This window comes from Erythrolamprus reginae, chromosome 5 (assembly GCF_031021105.1).
Source record: "Erythrolamprus reginae isolate rEryReg1 chromosome 5, rEryReg1.hap1, whole genome shotgun sequence".
In the NCBI taxonomy this organism is placed as follows: Eukaryota; Metazoa; Chordata; class Lepidosauria; order Squamata; family Dipsadidae; genus Erythrolamprus; species Erythrolamprus reginae.
The window spans coordinates 74,130,763-74,156,228 of record NC_091954.1 but is presented as its reverse complement, the minus strand read 5'-3'; positions in this window follow the sequence as shown (position 1 = coordinate 74,156,228).

Below are 25,466 nucleotides of genomic sequence, written 5' to 3'. Positions count from 1 at the left end.
ATATACTATTGGGTGCTTGCACAGACCCAGTTCACCATTTTAAATGAATGCAAAAGTGAAAAAGCTAAAAAAAGAGAGCGACTATTTTTCATTAGTCAATCTAACTGCCTTTCAGCACGCCTTCTCTCTGTCTCTTTTGTCCACTTGTTACATTTTGATGTAATAATTTTCCTCACAGGAAACATCACTATAGTTTTTATCCAAAATATTTTCCCTATAATAACCCCAGGTTAGATGACATCCATATTTCTAAGCTTAAAATATATAACTGTGAGCTAATTCATGGAAGACAGGCTATGCAAAGTAATTTTTTAAAAAAATATATTGAAGTTTAAGAAAAGGTTTTGCCAAACAAGAGCTTATTACATTTATTAATATTAATTTTACTTCTATTAATATCAATAGTAAGTGCCTACTGAGGAAAAAGAGATTTGCTTTAAAGTAATAAAATGCTACAATAGAAGAATTGAGTGCAGACAATTTAGGATGTTTTAGGATGAACATTCTATATTTTTTAATGCCTGCTTGAAGGAAATCTTTCTGTGGCCTTTTTAACAAGTTGGAATGAAACCTACATGTTTAGAAAAATTAAGTTATTGCCTTTGGAATGGAAATGAAATGAAGGAAATCTATTGGAGTTTGTGAATATTTTTGCTTCTCTGACATCAGGTTAAGACAAATATAAGATTATTTCCTAGAGTCAGTAAATTAACTAATTAATTACTGAATGAATGACTCTGTGTAAAATTACATACTGTGTTACAGTATATATGACTCATTTTCAGAGGCAACATCAGTAGCTAGCATATGGACTTGTTTCTCAACTGCTGCCAAACTCCTGTGTAGAAATTGTAAGTGTTGTGCAAAATAGTCTCACTAATGCTTATGCTGCCGCTATCCCCCTGTAGTTATAGCAATCTGCCATGCTGGGAAGGCTGGTGTTTTGGAATAGATCATACTGATTTGCAACTGTATTAGAGCAACACAGTCCAAGAATAAATATACTGACATTTTTCTGATTGTTTTTCCTATCATTACATGAAAATGTCAGTTCAGTTTTTGTCATAGAAGAAGGACGACTTCGGACTCACAAAAGGAAGCTAATCTGCAAGTACCACTAAACATTTCAAGGGTAAAAACCAATGGTGCATAAGTCACATATCCCATCAGTTTGATTTTTAAAATCCCCAGAACATCCTCATGATGCTATAGTAAAACAGCAGTTCCCAGATGCATGGATTTGGCCCTTTCCCCGCTCCACAATTAGATCCTATGCTACACAGATATACATTGTGCTCTAGAAGATTTAAATAGATCCTTCTATTTCCTCTAAATCTACTCCAAAGATCCCAAAATTAGAAATTGTTTTAAAATGTCATACATGGCTATTCAAAATAGAGTAGAGTAGGGTAGAGTAGAGTAGAGTGGAGTGGAGTGGAGTGGAGTGGGGTGGGGTGGGGTGGGGTGGAGTGGAATGGAATGGAATAGAATAGAATAGAATAGAGGATAGAGGATAGAGGAGGATAGAGGAGAATAGAACAGAGTAAAACAGGAATATAATGGAATATAATGGAATGGAAAGGAATGGGATGGGATGGGATGGAATAGAATAGAATTTTTTATTGGCCAAGTGTGATAGGACACATAAGGAATTTGTCTTGGTGCACATGCTCTCAGTGTACATAAAAGAAAATATAAGTACATCAAGAATCATAAGGTATAACACTTAAAAATAGTCCAGGTACAAATAAGCAATCAAATCATATTAGAAAGCATTCAATATAAATCGTAAGGATTCAAGCAACAAAGTTACAGTCATTTGTGGGAGGAGATGAGTGATAGGAATGATGAGAAGATTAATAGTAGTGCAGATTTAGTAAATAGTTTGACAGTGTTGAGGGAATTATTTATGTTTAGCAGATGATGGCCATCTGATTTTTGGCTCACACAGAGGCTCTGGGAGGGCGTTTCTGGGATTGGGGAGGACATTTTTACACTCCCCCAGCTCCAGGGAAGCCTTTGGATTCCAGGGAGGGCAAAATATGAGCCTACTGGATCCACAAGAAGTTGGGAAACAGGCTGTTCTGGCCTTCAAAATTCCCTTGCTTGTTGCTACGTTCTGTGTGCAAACATCTACAAAATGCCCCATGCCTGCTGCTACGTTCTGTGCACAATCTCTCTTCAAAATGCGCCTTGCTTGCTGCTATGTTCTCCGCATGATCTCACTTCCAAAATAACCTCTCACCCGCCGCTTCTTCCAGTCATCGCTTTTTTTTTTTAAGTCTTAAAGTTTTGGATTATCCTAATTGGTTTGCATGCATTATTCGCTTTTACATTGATTCTTATGGGAAAAATTGTCTCTTCTTACGAACTTTTATACTTACGAACCTGGTCACGGAATGAATTAAGTTCGTAAGTAGAGGTACCACTGTACTTTGTTAACTGGATTGCAGCAAGATCTAGAGGAAGCGTTCTGTTAGAAAGGGAAAAGGTATAAACATAAATGAGGCCTTATCTCCCCTTCTTTTAAAAATGCCACTCCCGAAATCTTGCTGCTATTGGCTCCTGATAATTTGATTTTTGCAGCCTTCAGGTGTTCCCTAGTCATTTATCAGGGTTTTCTTTAACACCTTTTGTGCTGAGAACTCTTGGAATGGGAATTCCAATCCCCCAAATCGCTGTAGGGCACATTGTGCCCCAGAGACACTCATAAAGTTCCTGAGGTCTTTCTTCAACAAATAGGCAAAACTGTTAACTAGTTATGTGAAATGAGTGAAAAGGGAGGTGTCAGCTAACACTTAGGAAATTAGAAATTCTTACAGGTTTCACACCATATTTTCCGGATTCACCAATTATATATTATGAATGTTACTGAAATCAGTTCTACCAGCTATGCAGTTGGGCAACTGCAACGGCCCAAAACAAGATTTTATTATTTTGCTACAGTTCAAGACAAGGTTAACATGTCTTATCCCTAATAGAGGATCCCTGACTTTTCCAGGAGCAACTTCTTGGTTCAATTTTTGTAATGCAGCTTTACGCTCTGCATGCAGTAAGAGGCCATCTGGTTTTGCTACTGCTTCTGGGTGAAAAGAAGAAGTAATTGGTCAATTAAAAAGTTTTAACCAATATATACTTTGTACTGGATTTGCACTATTGGTCTCAAAGAACTTATTGTAGGAAATAGCCCTTCACTAATTGAAAAAGATTAAGGGGAGAGCCATATACTCTGTTTTAATGAGGAGAAACATGGGATTGAGTCTGCAGTTGAATCTAAGAATGCAACTGCAGTCACTTTCTTTGTTATCTTTATTGGGACATTAGTTCTAAATGTATATTCCACTACCTTAGATGTTAATTCTGCCATATCCATTTGAGAGTTGCTAAATGCCTCTAGACTGTCATGGTTTACAACAACATGATACACAACATAATAAAGTGTTTGTGGTGATAAATTAATCAGTTAACTCCAAAACAATATCACAGTATTAATAAAAGTAAAATAAATCCTAATAAATGCCAATTACAACATAAATGTACCAAAACAATAACATTGTGAGCTGCCGATCTCCAAAATTTTCCTAGGACAAATTGGTACCATGGGGCACAATCTAGATTCCAGGAAGAAGCTATTGTATGGTATTGAACCATGATAGAAAATTAGCACTTTCTGGCTTCAGTTTTGAAATGGTGCACCACTACCAAATTTTCCCTGTTTTATTATCCTTAAACATATTGAATGAGGTTGGAGCACTCAGTTCTGCAGTTTTTCTGCATGCTATGTGTTCTGTCGGGCTCTCTGGTAGACTCCTCTCAAAAATTCACAGGTACAAATTTCAGACAGACACACATTTGAAAATTCAAAACAATGTTCTTTATAATGAAAATTCACTTAAACCAAGCCCTCTTTTGGTATAGCAAAGAGCACTGGTCTCCAACCAAACTGGTAATTTGTACAAGTCCCTTATCAGTTCTGTGATACTTAGCTTGCAGCTGTGAGGCAATTCACAGTCCTTCTTCTTTCACAAAGTGAAACACACTTTGCTCTGGTTTAGTTTCAAAGCAGGGAAAAATCAGCACACAAAAAGTCAAAGTCAGTAAAGCAGGCACGAAACACAAGAATCAGATAATCCTCCACAATGGCCAAACCCACAAGCTGCTATTTATAGCAGCCTCACTAATTACCACAGCCCCACCCAACCACAGGTGGCCTCATTTTCTTTGATAATAATATCTCAGTTGTTGTTGCTTATGCATCGCTCTCCTCATGTGTGGCTGTATCATTAACTCTTGTTCTGAATTCAAGGAGGAGCTAGATAATTTATCTCCTTCTGAGCTGTCTGCCACACTCTCCTCCTCCCTGTCACTCATGTCTTCTTGGTCAGAGGAGCCTTCATCAGCAGATTCCACCGGGGGCAAAACAGGCCTGCAGCATGTGGATGTCTCCCCCACATCCACAGTCCTTGGGGCAGGAGCTGGGCCAGAGCTAACCACAACACTAGGTGAGAAAAATTCACCAAGTAATTCCACAGGAGTCCCTACGAACAGCAGCAGGCTTTATTAGACTTTGATCAAAGGACCTCCATGAGTGAAGAAAACATTCTCCAACCCAAGAAGGCGAAATTACATATGTCAGTTTTTATATGACAGACAGGTTTTTCTCCTTACATCTCTAGAGAATCCCCCTTGCATCATGACACTATCACACACTTCCTCAATTTGTTCTTTCTCACATTTCTCTCTTGGTAAACATTTCCTCTGAAATTCTCCCCTCCGACAAAAATGCCCCAAATACATATCCTGTTTTTCACAGAATGTATTTTAGCTGACAGGTAATAATTCATTTCTGCAAGCATATAAAATTACAAAAGTTTACAGAAGTTCATTTAGATATGAAATACAATATGGCTATATAATAGGTTTATTTAACAGAACAGAAAATGGCTGCACTTACGTTCTTCTCTTCTCTCCATTTTCTCACAATAAGGTTTTATAAATCAAAAGTTGGCACTTTCAATTGTACTGAGACAGAATCCACTGAAAATGTATTATAACATAGGATCAATGGGATTAATTCTAGATAACAGACTACTGTATTTTGAACCAATTGCAATTTCTGAGTAAAAGCAGCCCCAAATTTGCAGAAGTCCAGGCCAGAGTTGAAAATTTACTATAGTGAGGGAGGACGATAGCTGATGCTACCAGTCAAAACAGGGTAAAGACTTTTATGACTAAACCCTCTTCCTGTTCACCGTGAAATAGCTGTGAATCCAAGAGGACCTTGCTCTTTCAGGGCCACCACTACAAAAGACCACACTGGAACTGGAAAATCCTTACCTGTACAAATTCAAGCCTGTTTTATTCGGGTTGAACTTTAGCATCCTTCAACCTATCTACAAATCTACAGCCACTTGACCATATGACATACTTTGCTGTCACCTTCAGCTGGGTCTGGGGTCAAAATATAGAGTGCAGTATTGCCCCAAATTGTTGAATGGTTTCTCCATTTCTTTAATATTGGTATTAAACTCCATGTCTGATGTAGAATAGGAGACTACTATCCCTTCTCACAGTAGAAAATACTACTTCTTGTGGATTATGAAGAGGCCTATGTCTCCTGCCAGCACTGACTGGAACCACCCACTTGGATAGAAATGAAAGCACCTATTATTCCCAATTCTTACAAGCTAATCAAGAGGACACTGTCGAAACCTGCTGAGATGTACTGCTAGATTAGGAAGATTCTTCAACCCATATCAAGATGCCAATACTATGACAACTTTACTCAAAAACAATGAGAGCTGTCAAGTAATCACTTTCTAAACAGAAGGGTTAATCCTATACCAGATCCAGCTCATTATGACCTCCTCATTCTTTGAAAGATGGGCACTAATCAAGACACATGGCAAAATTCATAGGAGGCAGAGTTCTAATCACTTCTTCAAAGTCTTCAGGTCAAAAGGAGTCCCACATTGGTCCCTACCCATAAACCAATACCTTGACAAGTTTGAATTACTTTATTGACAAAATGTTGGGCAAAATAGTTGATTGAACAGGTAGGAAGTGCCCTACAATTACATTACTTAATCTTATCACAAAGCTTATATTTAACTTGAGATTGTACTCATTTTTATCTACTACTTTGTCATTTATGATTCACCTAGTGAATCTAGGAGAACTTTGAAATCAGAATTTTGAATTATTGCACAGAAAGAAGGCTTCAGTGACAATTTTTTGAGAGCCTGGATTTCCTACTACTACCAGAGGCTAATAGGTAATCAATGGAACTGCCTTTTAGTTCACTTATAATCTCTTTAAGTGTACAACTTGATCCATTACATGGCTGGGGTAGATGCTCCTAATGGGTACATCACTGCTGCAGAAGTTTCAAGTTGTAACAAATCTCCATTGGACTAAAAACGTGTCTACCAATATTAATGGGTTAGATGTAAAGCCCTATATTTTCTGCTCACAGCTCATTATTATAGAGCAAAAAGGGATCAAATATACAATATATATTTCAGAATTTGGGGAAGATAGCTATTATTGGGACATGTCTATAGTATCTATGGATATCAGAAACTAGCAGTCAGGGAAAGGTTACTAAAAATATTCAATTTTAAAAGTTTACTACTCAAGCTTGGAGACATGGTCAAGTGAGATCATACTGGGGACTAGAGCAGCTAATATACCAAGGTCCCTAAAGCCTAACTTAACAGGCAAAATTATAAACTCCATTGTGTTCCAAAGTCAGGGGTGGGTTACAACCGGGATGGGGGGGAATGCAGTGGAGTAGCAAAAATGGAGTTCCACCATAGAGCATCCAATTTGCACTGAAAGATGTTGAAAGCCACACCCACAGCGTGGTAGTAAAAAATTTGGTAGCCCTTCACTCTCCAAAGTGCTGTGTGTAAAGATCTCAATATAAATTTAATGAAATGATAAGGAGACATGCATAACTGAAAATACACATCCCAGGGTGGGCAGCCATTGTCAGATATTTCCACTGTGGTTAGCAACAAATGAAATTTAAATAAATATCTGAAACTGCATCAACAAAAGTACCCAAATCAACCATTGAACCAAATGCTTCAATGTCCATCTCTAATCCTAGACCTAGAATAGGATGTCCAGTTCTGGACACTACATTCAAGGGAAGACAGTAATCAACTGGAGCTTATCCAGAGAAAAGTCGCCAATCAGTAAGGAACCTGGAAAGAAAACCCTGTGATAAACAGTTGGAGGCTCTGCAGAAGAGCAGATTGCAGAGAGAGATGTCATCTGTTTTTAAGTACCTGAATGCTGTCGTGGAAAAGATGGTGTGGTGTTGTTCAGAATTGCCTGAGAAGATAAGAAAAGAAGCAATGGGTTTAAATTACAAGGAAGAAGATTTTAAGTGGACTTTGGGGAGAAAATTCTAACAGTAAGAGCTGTTAAGCAGTGAATTGCTGTAGGAGTAGTAGGCTTTCCTTCACTTTAGGCTGAATAATTTTCAGAGACATTGTAATGATGAATTCCTAGGCTGAATAGAAGATGAGCTAGATGTTCTTCAAGATCCCTTCCAAATCTTAAGGTTTTATGATTGTGTGAAAATATATTATTTTCAAATTCAGATTGACAGCTATTAAATTAAACTACTTTTTTGTTTCTTTTTGGAACATATATTCAAAATTATGTTATGATACTTGGCAGACAAAAGATGGAGTTATTTCAGCAGCCTGCATTTCTCTATTTATATAATCATTTCATGATTCAGTAAGAAAATACTTTGCTTTGAGACCCTATCCAGAACCTTTCTTGCTCCTCCACATACTTGATATTGTTTCACTCTGCCTAATTATAGGACTGTCCCTACCTTACTGTGAAAAGTGAAGATCAAGAAGAAAGGAAGAAAGAGAAAGAAACAAAAAAGAGTAAAGATAAAAGTAGTACTGTGGCTGGAAACACCATCTAATGTTAAAATCTATTCCCAAACTAATAGCAGGCTAAAATGCATAAATAACTCTAGTAAATTTTACTCCATACACCAGTAATTATTATTATATCAAAAGTTTCACCTGATAAATTATTTATATAAACATTTCCAGAAAAAAAACCCAGTTCAGAATACAGAAGAAAGAGCCAGGCTTCTTTAACATGTGATAATAGGAAACAATGCTCCTAAAAGAAAATGTGAGGGAAAGAAGTGCTAAATAAGAAACCAAATTCAATGTGATTTCTTGGTTCATAGAACTTGTTTTAAAAAGTGGCTGGCTTCCCACTGTTCACCGGATTACAAAATATTCAATTCCATATTAGGTAGTTTAGAATGCTATGACAACCCAGACAGCTAGCTTTAAAGAATAGGTGTACTGGTTGTTTTGCAAAAATAAGAGCACATGAAGTATTCAACATAGATAGATGTAAAATATTTTTGAAGTCAACCACAACTTTAAGTGTCCTATTTAGGCCATTTTGAGTTTTTTTTTTTCTTTGAATGATGGCCCTTCCCACCAATATAGTTGATTTTTCAGTGCTATAAAATTTGTGGTTCTATCTTTGTGCTGAGGTAATATTCAATACTGTTGTGTCCAGAGGACAGTTAGGTGTTGTACCCGCCCCATATTCTTTGAGCGGGAAAATACTGTAAGTTGATTGGTTGGCTGAGCCTGGCAGTGACGTGTATAAATAGCTGCCAGGCACGGCCATGTTGTTGTCTTGTTATATTCATCTAACTGTTATCTTTTGCTCTGTTGCGATAAAAAGCCATTAACCTTCTAAAGTCTGCAGTTCCTTCATTCCTGCAAGGATTTTACATCTGGCGATGAGGAAACGTTCACCACAAGCGATAAGGTAACCCATTGCATCAAATTTGTCTGTCAGGACCGACGGAATTTCCAGGACATATATCTTCAATTGGATCTGAAATCTGCCTCCCTTTCCTGCTTTGAGAGTCTGTGCATTTTTGGTGAGGCCAATCAATTATCAGCCAACCCAATTGTTAACATTAGGAGAAACACCTAACAAGGCTCATAGATGCATAAACAAAATATTTATTTATATTCACTGTTTAAACATAGTACATTTAAAGGAATGGCAATTTATATGCTAGGTGTTACCCATAGCTTCCATATTGATATATATAAATAAACTGTCCATTAGAACTATGAGGAAGAACAAGTCTAGCTGGACAATAGCCAGATCCATTGGTGTTTCTCTAAACATTTCACCCAGAGATTTATCAAAATCATTAACAGAGTTAAGTAAACTATAGCACCATTGACCAGCAATGAAAGAAGTAAGTACAGAATGAGCTGCAGTGCACTTTAGTGCTGCTTGGTTAACTTTAATGATTTTGAATGATGCCGTGTAGAATACAGTCAATGAAGTAGCAAGGTATTAATGGCACTGATAATAGCCTTGATGACTGCTCAGTGGGCAATATACTTTATAGCAATAAAGTAAGTAACAGCGGTGACATTTTATTATGGACTTGGAATCCTCAACAGCCAACCTGTCTGAGACACACAAAAGAAACAAAAACGTTCTCATAAAGTCGCCATGTGTTTTCATATTTAGCCACAATATTAGAATGATGATTGGGGTACCATGACATCTTTACACAAATGATGCAATTATGCACTTGACACATGTTATCTGAAACAAGTACATAAATTGTGCCATTTATAACACACCATCGTGGTTTATATGTCATAATTTACTCCCACCTTGTCTGTAGACATCATTTTGCATTGAGTCAACCCTGATTTCTATCTACATGCATTATTTTATCGTGCACCTGGGCTAAGCCAACAAGATATATAGCTCTAAAAGAGTGCTTTCTTTCATATATTCAAAATTATCTTCCAGGTTGGCAAACAGAACAAACAAGATTTTTCTGCTGCTTATCAGTATAGAAATTTCATTTTCCATTAGAGGTGGAAAAGCTGATAGATCAGCAAATAAAGCACCAGACTTTATTTGCCTGATAGCGGTAGAGAAGCAGCTGTATTTGCATATCATTTTCACTAACACAGAGGTTCAAACTGGCAGCCATGTACCAAATAGTATTTGACTATATAGGAACTAAAAATTGCAGCCTATCATAAACCATAAAGATGATCCCAGATTCCTTCTGAGATATATCTAGGAAGAAGTTGCATAGTGAAGAATTGTTGACTCATTGAACAAGAAAGTAAGAGACCCAGATTAATTATAAGTATAATGAAGGTGGCTTTTAAAATTTGCAGCACTTTCATAGAAACATAGAAGACTGATGGCAGAAAAAGACCTTGTGACATGATCGAAACATTTAAATATGTTAAAGGGTTAAATAAGGGCCAGGAGGGAAGTGTTTAGGAATGTGAACACAAGAACAAGGGGACACAATCTGAAGTTAGTTGGGGGAAAGATCAAAAGCAACATGAGAAAATATTATTTTACTGAAAGAGTAGTAGATCCTTGGAACAAACTTCCAGCAGACGTGGTAGATAAATGCACAGTAACTGAATTTAAATATGCCTGGGATAAACATATATCCATCCTAAGATAAAATACAGAAAATAGTATAAGGGCAGACTAGATGGATCATGAGGTCTTTTTCTGCCATCAGTCTTCTATGTTTCTATGTTTCTATCTCGTCTGCCCTTATACTATTTTTTGTATTTTATCTTAGGATGGATATATCTTCAGTTACTGTGGATTTACCAACCACGTCTCCTGGAAGTTTGTTCCAAGGATCTACTACTCTTTCAGTAAAATAATATTTTCTCGTGTTGCTTTTGATCTTTCCCCCAACTAACTTCAGATTGTGTCCCCTTGTTCTTGTGTTCACTTTCCTATTAAAAACATTTCCCTCTGAACCTTATTTTACCCTTTGACATATTTAAATGTTTCAATCATGTCCCCCCTTTTCCTTCTGTCCTCCAGACTATACAGATTGAGCTCATTAAGTCTTTCTGATACATTTTATGTTTGCTAGTGGTGGGTTCCTCCCAGTTTAGATCCATTCACCCAAATTAGTAGTGACCAGCTGGTGACATCAAGATGATGTCACGAAACTGGTGGATGCCAGTCCATAGGCACAGGCAGTATTTTTTAAAAAATGCATTTTTTAAAAAAATCTGTTTTTTCTTTCTTCTGCTCCTGCACAGAAGCCAGGTTTCTGGCACTTCCTTGCCCCCACTCCCAAGATCACCTAGACAGAGAAGCTTACCAGCTCTCTCAGTAGTTTTTCCCACATCGTTTTCCAGACTGGGAGGACCCAAAATGGCAACTTCTTATTGTGCTTTTTCCCAGGTCCCCAGGCCACCCTCCTGCTTCCACCACTCTGAAACTTTCCTTCTGCCACCACTGGGCTGGAGCCTCAATCAGCATTGAGGGCAGGCAAGCATGTTGGGGCTGACAGGGGTAGGGTGGGGCATCCTGGAACTCCCAGGGAGTTTCCCTGCATGGGTTTGGGCAGCAGAAGTGTGAGGTGTGAAAAGTGAGCTGCGAGCAACTTGTTCCCTACCCACCCACTGACAAAAGCCGCACAGGAAAAAAACTTTAGAGCTCTGGACAGCTTGGAACGCCTGCATGGTTTTGAGTGGTGAGGGATGTAGGGTATGAAAAGCAAGCTGCAGGCAACTCATTCCTCACCCCACCCACCCCCACCAGTAAAAGTCACACAGGAAAAATCTTTTCAGTTTGGGGCAGCATGGAACTCCTGAAAAGTTTCCTTTTACAGGTTTGGGTGGCAGGGACGTAGAATGTGAAAAGTGAGCTGCAGGAAGCCCATTCGCCATCCTCATCTAGGAGGCGATTCATGTTGCCTCCATTCCTCATTCTTACCTTATTTCGCCTCCCCACATTTCCCTTTCTTGATTGCTCTGTCCCACTCGGGCCCTTGAGGGTGCCACACATGCTTTCTACCAAGGATTTCAGAATGGCACGGGTGTGTGTGTGTGTGGAGCACGCGTGGCAAGAAAGAGATGAACACACTGGGATGGGGGAGGAAAGTGGCAAAGAAGATAGACAGCAACAGAGACAGCAACTTTCTCAGCCCATACCACTTCTTGCCTGGCATGGCTGTCAGGGCAAAAGGAGGAGGAGTTCATCCTGTTTTCTTCATTGAGAAACAAGCTAAATTTCACTTAAAGGCTGTTTCACATGGCTTTTTAGTCCCACAAATAATAAAGCTGGGCTGGGGTGACAACGCCATCCCCAGGGGAGAAAAACAGGGGAGTGGAAGAAAAAGGGAAAGAGAGAGAAACAGAGAAAGAGCAAGAGAAATGTAGGGAGAGGAAGAGAGGAGGGGAAAGAGAAAGGGGGGAAGAGAGAGAGGAGGGAGGGAAATAGGAAGGAAGGGAGGAGAAAGAAAGAGGGGAAGAGAGAGGGAGAGAAAGAGAGGGGAGGGAGCCAAATGGAGGGTGGAAAGAGTGAGAGAAGGAGAGGGGAGAGAAAGAGAGAGAGGGAGGGAAAGAGAAGGGAAAGAGAAAGAGATGGGAGAGGGGGGAAGAGAGAAGGGAAAGAAATGATATTACAACAGTATTTCTTTTTTATTAGAAGCTCTGTAACAGAAGTCTTCAAACTTGGCAACTTTGAAACTTGTAGAGTTAGCTGGCTGGAGAATTCTGGGAGTTGAAGTCGACAAGTCTTAAAGTTACCAAGTTTGGGGACCCCTGCTCTGTCCTTCCTCTGCAACAAGGAAGTGCTGTTTATTCATTTCAAATAATCTGGGAGTGTAAGAAGCATGAAGGGGAAAGAAATTGAGGAACTCTTGTCTATTTTTTTCTGTTCTCTTCATTAAAAATCAGCAACACATAATTTCTGACTTCACATTAGAAATTAGCACAAAATATTTCATCTTTAGGTGTGCTGGCAATATAATAGGACATCTCTTATTTATTAAAATAATTTATATTTCACTTTTCAACAGTCAGTATGACTTCCAATAAAATATGAAACTTCCATTTAGAAAAGGGTAGAACGTACAAGTTCAATTTGGCAGTTCAAATCTCACCAGTTCAAGGTTGACACAGTCTTCCATCCTTCCGAGGTGGGTAAAATCAGAACCCAAATTGTTGGGGACAATATGCTGACTCTGTTAGAGAGGGCTGTTAAACGGTATATAAGTCTAAGTGCTATTGCTATGCAATATTTTCTGCTGAACCACTGAGTTACCTTCCATAAGACTAAATGAGAAAGGGTGCCCTTTTCAATAAATGTCAGTAAAATGTACATTGGGATATATAGCATCATATTTTGACTACTCTATCCATTATTACAATTTGAAATTGACATTTTTCCACCTGCAGAAATTTATTCTATCAGTGTTATCACTTCATCTCCTATTAAAAAAAAGATAGGATTAACTTGAAGCTCATAAATGCTTAAATTTTCTTGGTAAGGATAAATTTGTCAAAATGAAGATACTGACAAGGTTATTGCTTTTTTTTTTTTAAAAAAAAGGGTTTTAAAATCTAAAGCTATCCATTTGTGGTGGATGGTGTGTAGGACTCATGTAAGGTATTAAGAAGGAGAAAGAGAGAGGGAGATGAAGGAAGGAAGGAAGGAAGGAAGGAAGGAAGGAAGGAAAAAAGAAAGAAACAGAGACAAAGAAGAAAAGGAAGAGGAAGGAAGGAAAGAGGAGGAGGGAGAGAGAGAGAGATGGAAGAAAAAGAGAAAGAAAAAGAAAGGAAAGGAGAGAGAGAGAGAAAGAAGAAAGAGAAAGAGACAAAGAGGAAGGGAGGGAGGGAGTAAGGAAGGAAGGAAAGAAAGAAAAAAAGAGAATGAGAGAGACAAGAAAGAAAGAACATAAAATTAAATAGTATATTTTGGATATTCAATAGTAGTAAATAGACTGAGAAATTGTATCTTGTTGAGGACTTTGAGGTGAGGAGAGACCAGGCACTCTAACTATAACCCTTGATGTGAGTAACATCAAGTTGGCCATGCCCATCTAGTCACATGACCACCTAACAACCCCCACATGACAGCAAAGCCACCCCTACCCAGTCACAGGACTGCTGAACCACTCCCATCCAGTCATATTACCATGAAGTCACACCCACTGTCACACGACCCACAAAATAAGCCATGCTCACAGAGTGGCAGTAAAAAAAAAATGGAATCTACCTCTGGTCTTTACCTATAACATCACATTTTTCTTCTAGCCCTGTGTTTTGCCATCTTGCACATTCAAAAATTCTCATAGAGCAAACTTAATAATGGTTTAATCTGTAATAATTATAATTGTCTTTAGTAAGATTTACTATTTGGGAAAAATGGGAATTATAGATAAGAATCTTTAGTGAGGAGTTCAGCATTTAAATAGGACAAAAATGAACATGTGACTCTTGTGGAGGTTTCTTAAAGCTCTTATAGTAAAAAAAAAAAATCCTCCAGAATCAGGTAAGGTGGAACCCAGTAGAAGGGTGCTTTTATACTTCAGACTCAGTCCCGATTGACTAAAGGGCAGTGTCTTTCATCCTTGGAGACTAGCTCCACCTACTATGGAGAAAAGGGTGTACTGTTATCTGCTATGATACAAGAGTTTGGGATTTGCCACAGTATTCTTGCCAAAACAACAAATATAAGAAATGATTCATAGAGATAGTTGCAGGATAAAAAAATAAAGTGATCTGCTGCATTTGCCCTACCGATCCATCCTTAGGCACCAGTTATTATGTATCTGAAAGGGACATGACCTAAATTTAAGATACTTCCTTGCAAGTTCAGCAAAGAATATGGAGAATATACATACATCAAACTCCTGCATCTTGTCAACTAAGTTGAAGCCAAACCATGAACAATTTCTTTCCCCAACAGTTTCATCTCACCTAACTGTGCAAGCACATGCATGTGTTTATATCTGTATCTATACTTCTCAAAAAAATAAAGGGAACACTTAAAAAAAACAATATAACTCCAAGTAAATCAAATTTCTGTGAAATCAAATTGTCCACTTAGGAAGCAACTCTGATTGACAATCAATTTCACATGCTGTTGTGCACATTCAACTTTGTACAGAACAAAGTATTCAATGAGAATATTTCACTCATTCAGATCTAGAATGTGCTATTTGAATGTTCCCTTTATTTTTTGGAGCAGTATATTAAGACTCCAAAGTAGTTTGGTTAAATTTAAAATAACTCCTTTTGCAAGTATAGGAGCATAAATGTAACACCTGTCTATGTTTCGTAAAGCAATTTCTAGGATTGGGCTACTTGGTGGAAACTTATGAAAATAATAGATTTGCTTTAATCGATTGTACTGAAGTGCTACGTTCATGTTTGTGCATGGTTCAAGTCATGTTTTCTGAATAAAATCATAAACACTGTCCAGCCTTGTTATAGGTATCTACTAAACCACACTCAGAAAAGAAAAAAGCCAGAGCCAGAACACCCTCCTTCTTTAATTGAATTAGTAACAACTAATAAAAAGTAATTGCTTATTAACTAAATGTCCCATTTACAAAACTGATTGATTCATATCTGCATACACCCACAGTTGTCTCTCTGACCCCTCTCTCTTTCCTCTTCCCTACCTCTCTCTCTCTCTCTCTCTCTCTCTCTCACACACACACACACACACACCAAAAAAAAGTTATCTTGCAAAAAAAAAAACAATAAAGAAAAATAAAAATAGTGGCTATTATCTGAAGAAAAGGGACATAATTGCATTAGGAAGGGAAGAAATGGGAGGTTCAAATTTGAATGAGACAAGTGACTGGTTAAAAAAGAGACAGGATTTGTTTAAGCATTACAAAAAGAGTCAGCATTCAACAGGAAAACAATAAATATTCAGAAATATCCTTATTTTTAAGCAGGTTTATCTACAATCACCTACCTTACACATTCTTCTCTTCTAATCAACTGAAGGTAAAATGATTCCACTAATTTAGAGCTAATGATATCTGGATAATTTTTTTTCATCAGTAAATAAATAATACTTTTGTATATACATCCAAAGAAAAATGGTTCAACTGCAAAATTATATAAAAAAGAGTTCCTTGTGTTCTAAGATCAGACTCAAAAAAAAGTGCAGGAACTCATTCTTATCATGGTGGTGAACATTTATCTACAAACTGATATAATTCAGCTCAGAAAATATTCTAAAGATGAAGACACGTCTATTAATGTAAATTACACATTTCTGGGAATCTTCATTGTGACATTTTTAAGGCCTTTGTGGAATGAGAATAAGACAGGGTTGTCAAACTCATGGCCTATGGTCCAGATGTGTCACATGCTGACCACACCCAGTTTATCAAAGGGGAAGGAGTCGTGATACACCACTTGATGATGCTGTGTTTCACACCCCTGGAATAAGGGAATAAGCTTTTCTTTAAAAAAATTACCTCCAGAGTTTGGGCAAAGATAAAAATAACTTTTTTTCCCTCTTCACACTCAGTTTCCTATATATGAGTTAATTCTCAGGGTTTTGTGTTCCAAGCATTGTAATCCATCTATCAATACATAAAAAAGACAATAAAGATTGTTTTCAAAAAAGCATTATTTATACCTGCTTCAGTTCAATATACTTCATTGCAGTTCAATCAAATCCATTTAGAAACTGCAATATGACCCACCAGTCATTCTTTCCAAATTTAATTATGAATGGTTTGGATTCAAATGGATTGTTTTCAGTCTTTGCTATTGATTGTAATGAACTTGCTTTATTCAACGATCTTTGCCTATACATAGAGACTTAGTGCTAAAGATCTGTTCAACTAAGAACTTTAGAACAGAGGTTGCCAAGGAAGTGCAAAAATACAGGCAATTCCCATCCGTCCCTCCCTCCCTTCTTTCTTTCCTTCCTTCTTCCCTCCCTCCCTCCTTTCCTTCCTTTTTTCTGTGTCCCAAGCGATTGTTTATTCTAATGATTATATAAAAGGAACAAGATTCTTTAGGGTGGGATCTTACAAAATGTTTAAATAGTGTTCTGTCTGGGTTCCCCCAGACCTCAACACCAACTGGAAAAAACAGCCAGACACTCTGGTAAAAGCCAAAAGTATTTTATAACTGGAAAAAATAAGCACAGAGGAAAACCTGTTCTTTCCAACAGACAGGATATAATATGGTACAGCAGGGTCCTGATGTCCAGACAATACAGCAAGCTTCTTGCTGGCACTCCCCCCCCAAGGTTTCAATAGTCAAAGGCACAAACCAGGATTCCAAGACACCAAAGTTCACAGTCAGGTCCCACGACTCTCAAAGATAAAACTCCACAAGCCAGGAAGGGTGGGTCTGCCTTTTAGCCTTTCCCAAGAGCACCACACCCAAACCCAGCTGCTGCCACTTTAATGCAGAAAGTATTTAGCCAATTGACTCCGTCTCTGATTAGCTCTCCATTGTCGCAGATCAATTATGGCTTGTGCACTTTCCTCTAAGGAATCCAGGCTGCTTGCTGAGGAGAGCTCCCCCTGGTGGGACTCTGGCTGTCCTCCCTCTTCTTCAGCCTGGGATTCCTCCTCGTCTGTCTGCACCTCCTGTTCCTCAGCCTCTCCCTCTGAGCTGGAAACCGACAGAAGGTCAGCCGTTCCCGGAGGGGCCTCAGACGGAACCACAACACCATCCCCCCGCGGAAGGCCCCTCCCCACCTGCCAGCGGAGAGGACGCGGTCTCTGAGGGAACTGGGCGTGAAAATCCCAAATAAGGTCGGGAGCGTCCAACAACGCCGCTTCCACCCAGGAGCAATCATCAGGGTCCCCCTCCACCCATTGCACCTTGTACTGGAAGCAACCGTCCACCCAACGGGAATCCACAATGTCATGTACCATAGCTTCAGGGAGGTGGTCACGAACACACGGGGCAGGAAACACGGGAACATTGGGACGGAGCGGACAATCGGGAGGAACAGGGACTAACAGTGAACGGTGAAACACAGGGTGAACCCGCAAGTTGGCCGGCAGGGTGAGCCGATAGGCCACCGGATTGATCACCCGCTCAACGGGAAAAGGACCCAGGAACCGGGGATCTAATTTGTGTCGGGGTAATTCAGAGGCTACGTATTTCGTGGACAGCCACACCTGATCCCCCACCACCAAGGGGGGCACATCCCATCTGGAGCGATCAGCCACCCTCTTGTAGTCCTCCTTGGCTTTATTCAGGTACCTCTTCACCATTTCGTGGACCGCCTGCAGCTCCGAGAGAAAGTCCTCAGCAGCAGGCACCGGGGAATCTAGGAGGGTCAAGGGAAAGAAGCGAGGGTGGAAACCATAATTTGCGAAAAAGGGCGTGAGCCGGGTCGATGAGTGGCGGGAGTTGTTAAAAGCGAACTCCGCTACAGGGAGGAACCGGGACCAATCAGTCTGGCGATCCGCCACGACACACCTCAGGTATTGCTCCAGTATCCCTATAACTTTTTCTGTGCCTCCATCGGTCTGGGGGTGCTGCGTCGATGCGAGGCACACGGACACATTCAGGGCCGACATCAATTCCCGCCAAAACCGGGCTGTGAATTGTGTTCCCCTATCAGAGACCACTCGATCCGGGAGCCCATGTAACCGAAACACGTGGCTGATAAACATTTGAGCCGTGAGTTGGGCAGTGGGCACCCTAATGCAAGGTACAAAATGGACCATCTTGGTGAGCATGTCCATCACCACCATGACTACCGTGAAGCGAGCAGAGGAAGGCAAATGAGTTACAAAGTCAATGGACACGGCACCCCAGGGTCTCTCAGGCGTGGGCAAAGGTTGCAGCAATCCCGGTGGGGCTCCAGTCACCCCCTTGGCCGTACGACACCGGACACAGGTGGCCACATAGGAACGCACATCATCTTGGATGCGTGGCCACCAGAATGTCCGAGAGACCAGCTCCAATGTTTTGAACAGGCCAAAATGCCCCGCCACTGGACAGTCATGACACTGGGTCATAATCAACCCTCTCACTGGCCCGGCGGGAACATACAGCTGCCCCCGGTACCGAAGCAGACCGTCTTGAAACGTCCAGGGGGAATTGGGTGTTAACTCCCGCACTCTCTGCGCTACAAACCCATCCTCCCGCTGCGCCTCCCGTAAACGGCGACGCAAGTCCACTGGGTCCTGAGTGGCAGCCAAAGCTGCAGGGGGTAAAACTGTCTGCAGAGGAGCCGGCTCCTTCGGGTGCGTGTACTCCGGCTTGCGCGACAAGGCATCTGCTCGAGGGTTCTGGGCACTGGGAGTGTACCTGATGCGGAAATTGAACCGCGCGAAAAAGAAGGACCAGCGGATCTGTCTCTGGTTTAACTTCCGAGCCGTCTGCAAATACTCGAGGTTCCGGTGATCCGTCCGTACCTCGATTTGATGACGGGCCCCCTCCAGGTAATGCCGCCAATGCTCAAAGGCAGCCTTCACCGCTAAGAGTTCCTTCTCCCAAATAGTATAATTCCTTTCCGAGGGAGACAATTTCCGGGAGAAGTAGGCACACGGAAACAACATGTCACCGGGACGATGGGCTTGGAGGAGCACTGCGCCAACCGCTACATCTGAAGCGTCTGTTTCTAACACAAACGGCCGAGCGGGATCAGGATGGCGCAGAAGCGGTTCCGCCATGAACGCCGCTTTCAGGGCATCAAAAGCCCGCTGTTCCGCCTCCCCCCAACCAAACGGGACTTGTTTTTGTAACAACCGAGTCAAGGGCGTGGTTAACGTGGCATACCCCGGAACAAAAGCCCGATAGTAGTTCGCAAACCCCAAAAGACGTTGTACGTCTTTCACCCGTCGTGGAGGTTGCCAAGACTGAAGTGCGGCCACTTTGCCCGGGTCCATGGAAATGCCACCTGGAGACAAAATGTGCCCAAGGAATTCGACGGTAGTCTGGAAGAATTGGCACTTCTCCAGCTTGGCATACAAATGCTGCTCCCGCAACCGGAGCAGGACCCGGCGCAAATGGTTCAAATGCAAGGCATGGTTCGGGGAATACACTAAAATGTCATCAAGGTAAATTACCACAAAATGGTCCAACATGTCCCGGAACACGTCGTTCATCAGATGTTGAAACATGGCCGGGACGTTGGTGAGGCCAAATGGCATCACTGTATATTCAAAGTGGCCATAACGCGTGCCAAACGCTGTCTTCCACTCATCCCCGGCCCGCATCCGGACCAAATTGTACGCACTGCGCAAATCGATTTTGGTGAATACCGTTGCCGTCCGCAACCGGTCCATGAGTTCAGGGATCAAGGGCAAGGGGTACCTATTCCGCACCGTGATGGCGTTAAGGCGGCGATAGTCACAGCAGAGGCGAAGATCGCCCGTTTTCTTTTTCACGAACAAAACAGGGGCAGACAAAGGGGACTTGGATGGCCGAATAAATCCCTTGGCCAAATTCTTCTCCACAAACTCCTTGAGGGCCACAAGCTCCGGCTCGGACATGGAGTACAAACGACCAGCCGGGAGCTTGGCGTCAGGGAGCAGGTCGATGGCACAGTCATACGTCCGATGCGGTGGTAGCCGATCCGCCTCCTTCTCGTTGAACACATCGGCGAATTCCTCGAGGCAACGGGGTAATTGGATCGTGGGAACTACTGGGCCGTGGGCTGCGCACACATGTCGGTGATGGTCCACGCACTGCAAACTGGAGAATGTGACCAGGTTCTGGGACCACACCACATGCGGGTCATGTGCACGCAGCCATGACAACCCCAACACGAGGGGAAAATGAAGCCCCTTGGTAACATAAAACTGTAGGGCCTCCTCATGAGTTCCGATGCACATCCGCACCGGCAGGGTCTGGAAACGGATGGGACCAGCCAGCAAAACCCGCCCATCGATAGTCTCCACAGTTAATGGTGGGGTAACAGGACAAAGGGGCAAGGAATGACGTTGGGCAAAGGCTTCGTCCAAGAAGTTCGTCGTCGCCCCCGAATCCACGAGGGCCAACGCGGGATAAGTCCGAGTCCGTTGCGCGATATGCAGAGTCACCGCAAGCGTCAGGTGTCGAAACGGTCCGAATTCAGGAGTCGTGGAGTCAGAAGAAAGTGGGATCCCCGCCCGACCTAGTGTTGCCACCAAGCCGGGCCCCCCTCGTTTCCCGATCGTTCCGGCGACGGAGGACATCCAGACGAAGGCCCCGCCATCGGAGAGTTCAAGGCAGGGACGGGGACACAAGGGGTTGTCTCCTGTAACTGCACAGGGGACGCCATGGGAAGCACGGGAGAACTGTAGGGTACGGGAACGACGGCAGCCACCGTGCTCCGCCTCTTATGGGGACAAACTACAGCAAAATGTCCCGGGGCCCCACAATAGAAGCACAACCCAGCTGCCCGCCGACGCCCTCGTTCCTCCGGGGTCTGTCGGGGTCGGGCGTAACTCACGACCATCGGCTCCCCGGCAGCAACACGATCCATCAGGCGTGGAGGCAGCGCTGGTGAAAAACGTCGGGGCGCAGGGACCGGAGCCGGGGTGCTTACGGTCGACAACCCCCGCCGCGGAACAGGTGTCGGCGGGACGCCTGACGCACGGGGGTTGGACCGTCCCGCTCGACGGACTTCCCTGGCCAACAGCCTGGCCTCTATTGCCAAGCAATGCCGCTCCAAAGCGTCCAACGTACCGGGCATCACCTCATGCACCAGTTCGTCCAACATCGTGTCTGATAGTCCATCCTGAAAGGCCTCGATCAGGGCAGCCTCATTCCACTGGACTTGCCCGGCCAGAGACCGAAAGTCAGCCATATAGTCCGCCAGGGGGCGCGAACCCTGGCGTAATTGCTTCAGCTCCCGCGTGGCCGTCTGCTCCTGCACCGGGTCCGCAAATTGGTGACGCAGCAGGTCACAGAAAGCGTTGTAGTTCTGGAGTAGCGGGTCATCCCGGGCCAGGTAAGGTGCCACCCATGACGCTGCAGGGCCAGCCAACAAACTACACAGAAACGCCACCTTGTGGTCATCCCCTGGGAAGTGCATCATCTGAGCGTTGATAAAAAGCTGCACCTGGCTCTGGAACGCAGAAAACAGCCGCCGGTCCCCCCAGAACTTTTCCGGCATCGCCACAAAACATTTCCTTCTGGGCAAAGGTGCTGGAGGAGGTACCACAGGTGCCGCCTGGGGTGGGGCCGCCTGGGACAAAACCTCCACTTGGCGTTGTAATAACAGGACTGTCTGGGTCAACTGAGCAATGTCCCCTCGCAACTCTGCAAAGACAGCCTGCATGTCAGCTGCAGAAACATCCATGGTGGCAGGCAAAAACAGGAAGCCAACAAGCAAAAGATGTCCAACAAGGAACCAGCAGCAGAGAGCAAGAAAAAAAAACAACCAAACCACCCCTCCAAAATGAGCACCAGGTGTCTGGTGGTTGGTGGAGTTTTATACTGTTCTGTCTGGGTTCCCCCAGACCTCAACACCAACTGGAAAAAACAGCCAGACACTCTGGTAAAAGCCAAAAGTATTTTATAACTGGAAAAAATAAGCACAGAGGAAAACCTGTTCTTTCCAACAGACAGGATATAATATGGTACAGCAGGGTCCTGATGTCCAGACAATACAGCAAGCTTCTTGCTGGCACACACCCCCAAGGTTTCAATAGTCAAAGGCACAAACCAGGATTCCAAGACACCAAAGTTCACAGTCAGGTCCCACGACTCTCAAAGATAAAACTCCACAAGCCAGGAAGGGTGGGTCTGCCTTTTAGCCTTTCCCAAGAGCACCACACCCAAACCCAGCTGCTGCCACTTTAATGCTGAAAGTATTTAGCCAATTGACTCCGTCTCTGATTAGCTCTCCGTTGTCGCAGATCAATTATGGCTTGTGCACTTTCCTCTAAGGAATCCAGGCTGCTTGCTGAGGAGAGCTCCCCCTGGTGGGACTCTGGCTGTCCTCCCTCTTCTTCAGCCTGGGATTCCTCCTCGTCTGTCTGCACCTCCTGTTCCTCAGCCTCTCCCTCTGAGCTGGAAACCGACAGAAGGTCAGCCGTTCCCGGAGGGGCCTCAGACGGAACCACAACAAATAGAATATTAGATCTTTGTGATTTTGCAACTTTGGTGCAAAATGACAAACACCCTTTGGTTAAACTTCTTCCTTAAGTTTTGCCTTTGAAACTGTATCAGACAATAGACCTGAATTCACTTTGGTAGAAAACATTCTTAATTTATTCCTATTCCAGGTCATTGACAAATGAAACGTTTCTTAGAATGGAAGTACAAATGGAAATCAGATTGATGTATTATGTCCAGCACCTAATTTCTGGCTTTTGGATAAATAGGCAGAGCAGGGCTACTGAATTCAAAGGTACAACAAATGGAGAGAATATCCTCCGTAATATAGAGTTTTTTCTCAGCTTGATGGCTTGTAGATGAGTTTGCCATATGGATGCTATTTTTTTAGATTATAAATTGAATAGTCCAATATACCTATAGAATCCTGAAATGTAGTTTGTTGATATAGTAAGTTATACATCCCAAAGTTAAATGAATATGTTTTTTTAAAAAAAATACTAACACATAAGTTAGCCGATTTAAAATTCAAGTTTCTTTCAAAATACAGTTTTATATAGGAATTATAGACTCTCTTGCAAAAAGAACAAATGTGAACCTAAACGTTCTGCCAAGAAATTGATGTTTACTTTTAAAATGACAATATAGCAACAGAGTCTCTATTTTCACTTCTTTCCACTAACACTCAGTAAGTACAAGTTATGATATGCACATCAAACACAGATACCAACACCTGCATTATGCAATAATAGATTCAATGAATGCATGCTTTCAGCAGAATTTCTCTCAAACAACCCTTGTCGCAACTTATTCAGTGTGGTATGCACCTCGTGTAAAATAACTAGTGCTACATACTGCCACTTGGACCCTTTATATATAACAATTATTTTTCTTTTCACAGGCCTTCTTGCTGCTTTTGTACAATAGGCAGACAATAACCGATTTGTCAGCAAAATGGCTTTGCTCTCAAATAATAAAAGCCAACTTGCAAGATGACATTTAGGTGGAATTCAATTCACTTCTTGCTGTTTTCTACTCTTTTTGTTTTATGTATGATATCTTTCTCTCTTTGATTCTCATTCTAAGGTCAGCAGAGCAGAGGCAGTTGAGCCATTATTAAAAGAGAAAGACTTATTTGGTTTGGAACAGACTCTTGGGCAATGGTGAAGATTTCTCATTCAGCAGCAAGTGCATCAATCTTTTTGGAAAAACTGTCCATCTTGCAGAGATTCAGTCAAGTTAAACTTCGAATTTATTTGACACTATGATGAAATAGATCATCAGATTTCTGTGAGATTTTCACACATTAGTTCCAACTGGCATTCTATCTTGTTCTTTGCCCCCTTAGTAATGGAGAGAATAATGTAGGAATTGTATTTTTAGTTCCGTATAATCTATTCTTTCTGATGTTGGCCATCTCATATGAAGTCTGAGGTACAGATAACCCATGCAGAACAAATTCCATTCATAAGGGTCAACTTTACATCAATTTTAGTCATTTCAATCTAATGTTACAAATTCCCAAAGCCCCCACCAAATGTATGATATAGTAACACAGCAACTTGTTATGTAATTGGATTAAGATTAAGAAAATGGAATTGACAAATGAACAGTATCTTCTATAATATGAATTCAAAATGATTTTATATCTTTTAGAAGAGCCGGGGTGGTGCAGTGGTTAGAGTACTGTAGGCTATTTCAACTAAATGCTAGCGGTAGTTCACCAGTTCAAATTTCACCACCGGCTCAAGGTTGACTCAGCATTCCATTCTTCCGAGGTGGGTAAAATGAGGACCCAGATTGTTGGGGGCAATACGCTGATTCTGTAAAGCACTTAGTGAGGGATGTAAAAGCACTATGAAGCAGAATATTAGTCTAAATGCTATTGCTATTGCGAATACTATATGCATTTGTTCCAAAATCTTTGGAGATTCACGTTCACCTTTTCAACTGTATGTTTTTCTACTGTTCAAGTGGCCACTGAAAACAAATTGTGTTGAAGTTTTAATCTTCTGTATCTTCAAAATAATTTATCTTCAAGTTTAAAATAGTGGACAATGATAGATGATGGTATGTAGCTACAGAGGTTACTGGAGGAAACAAACTACTTTGACTCTTTTCAGTTGAGATTAAATATGGCCTGAGTCCAGATTCAGTCAGGGTTGCTATAATATCATGTTTGATTTTTCTGCAATTGTTGATATTGTTAACTCTGATATCCACTTGACTTATAACTGTAAATGGAGGTTAAGGGAGCTTTTTACAAACTTTTGTTCCTAATTCTATAAGATGGATTGCTGTGGGTTTTGCCTCCCAAGGACAATTCCATCTGTCCGTCAATTACCCTGGGGGGGGGGGGGAATCACTAACCCCCTCAGAGAGGATCCGCAACTTGGGTGTCCTCCTCGATCCACAGATCACATTAGAGAAACATCTTTCGGTGGTGGCGAGGGGGGCATTTGCCCAGGTTAACCTGGTGCACCAGTTGCGGCCCTATCTGGACCGGAAGTCACTGCTCACAGTCAGTCATGCCCTCATCACCTTGAGGCTTGACTATTGTAATGCTCTTTACATGGGGCTACCTTTGAAAAGTGT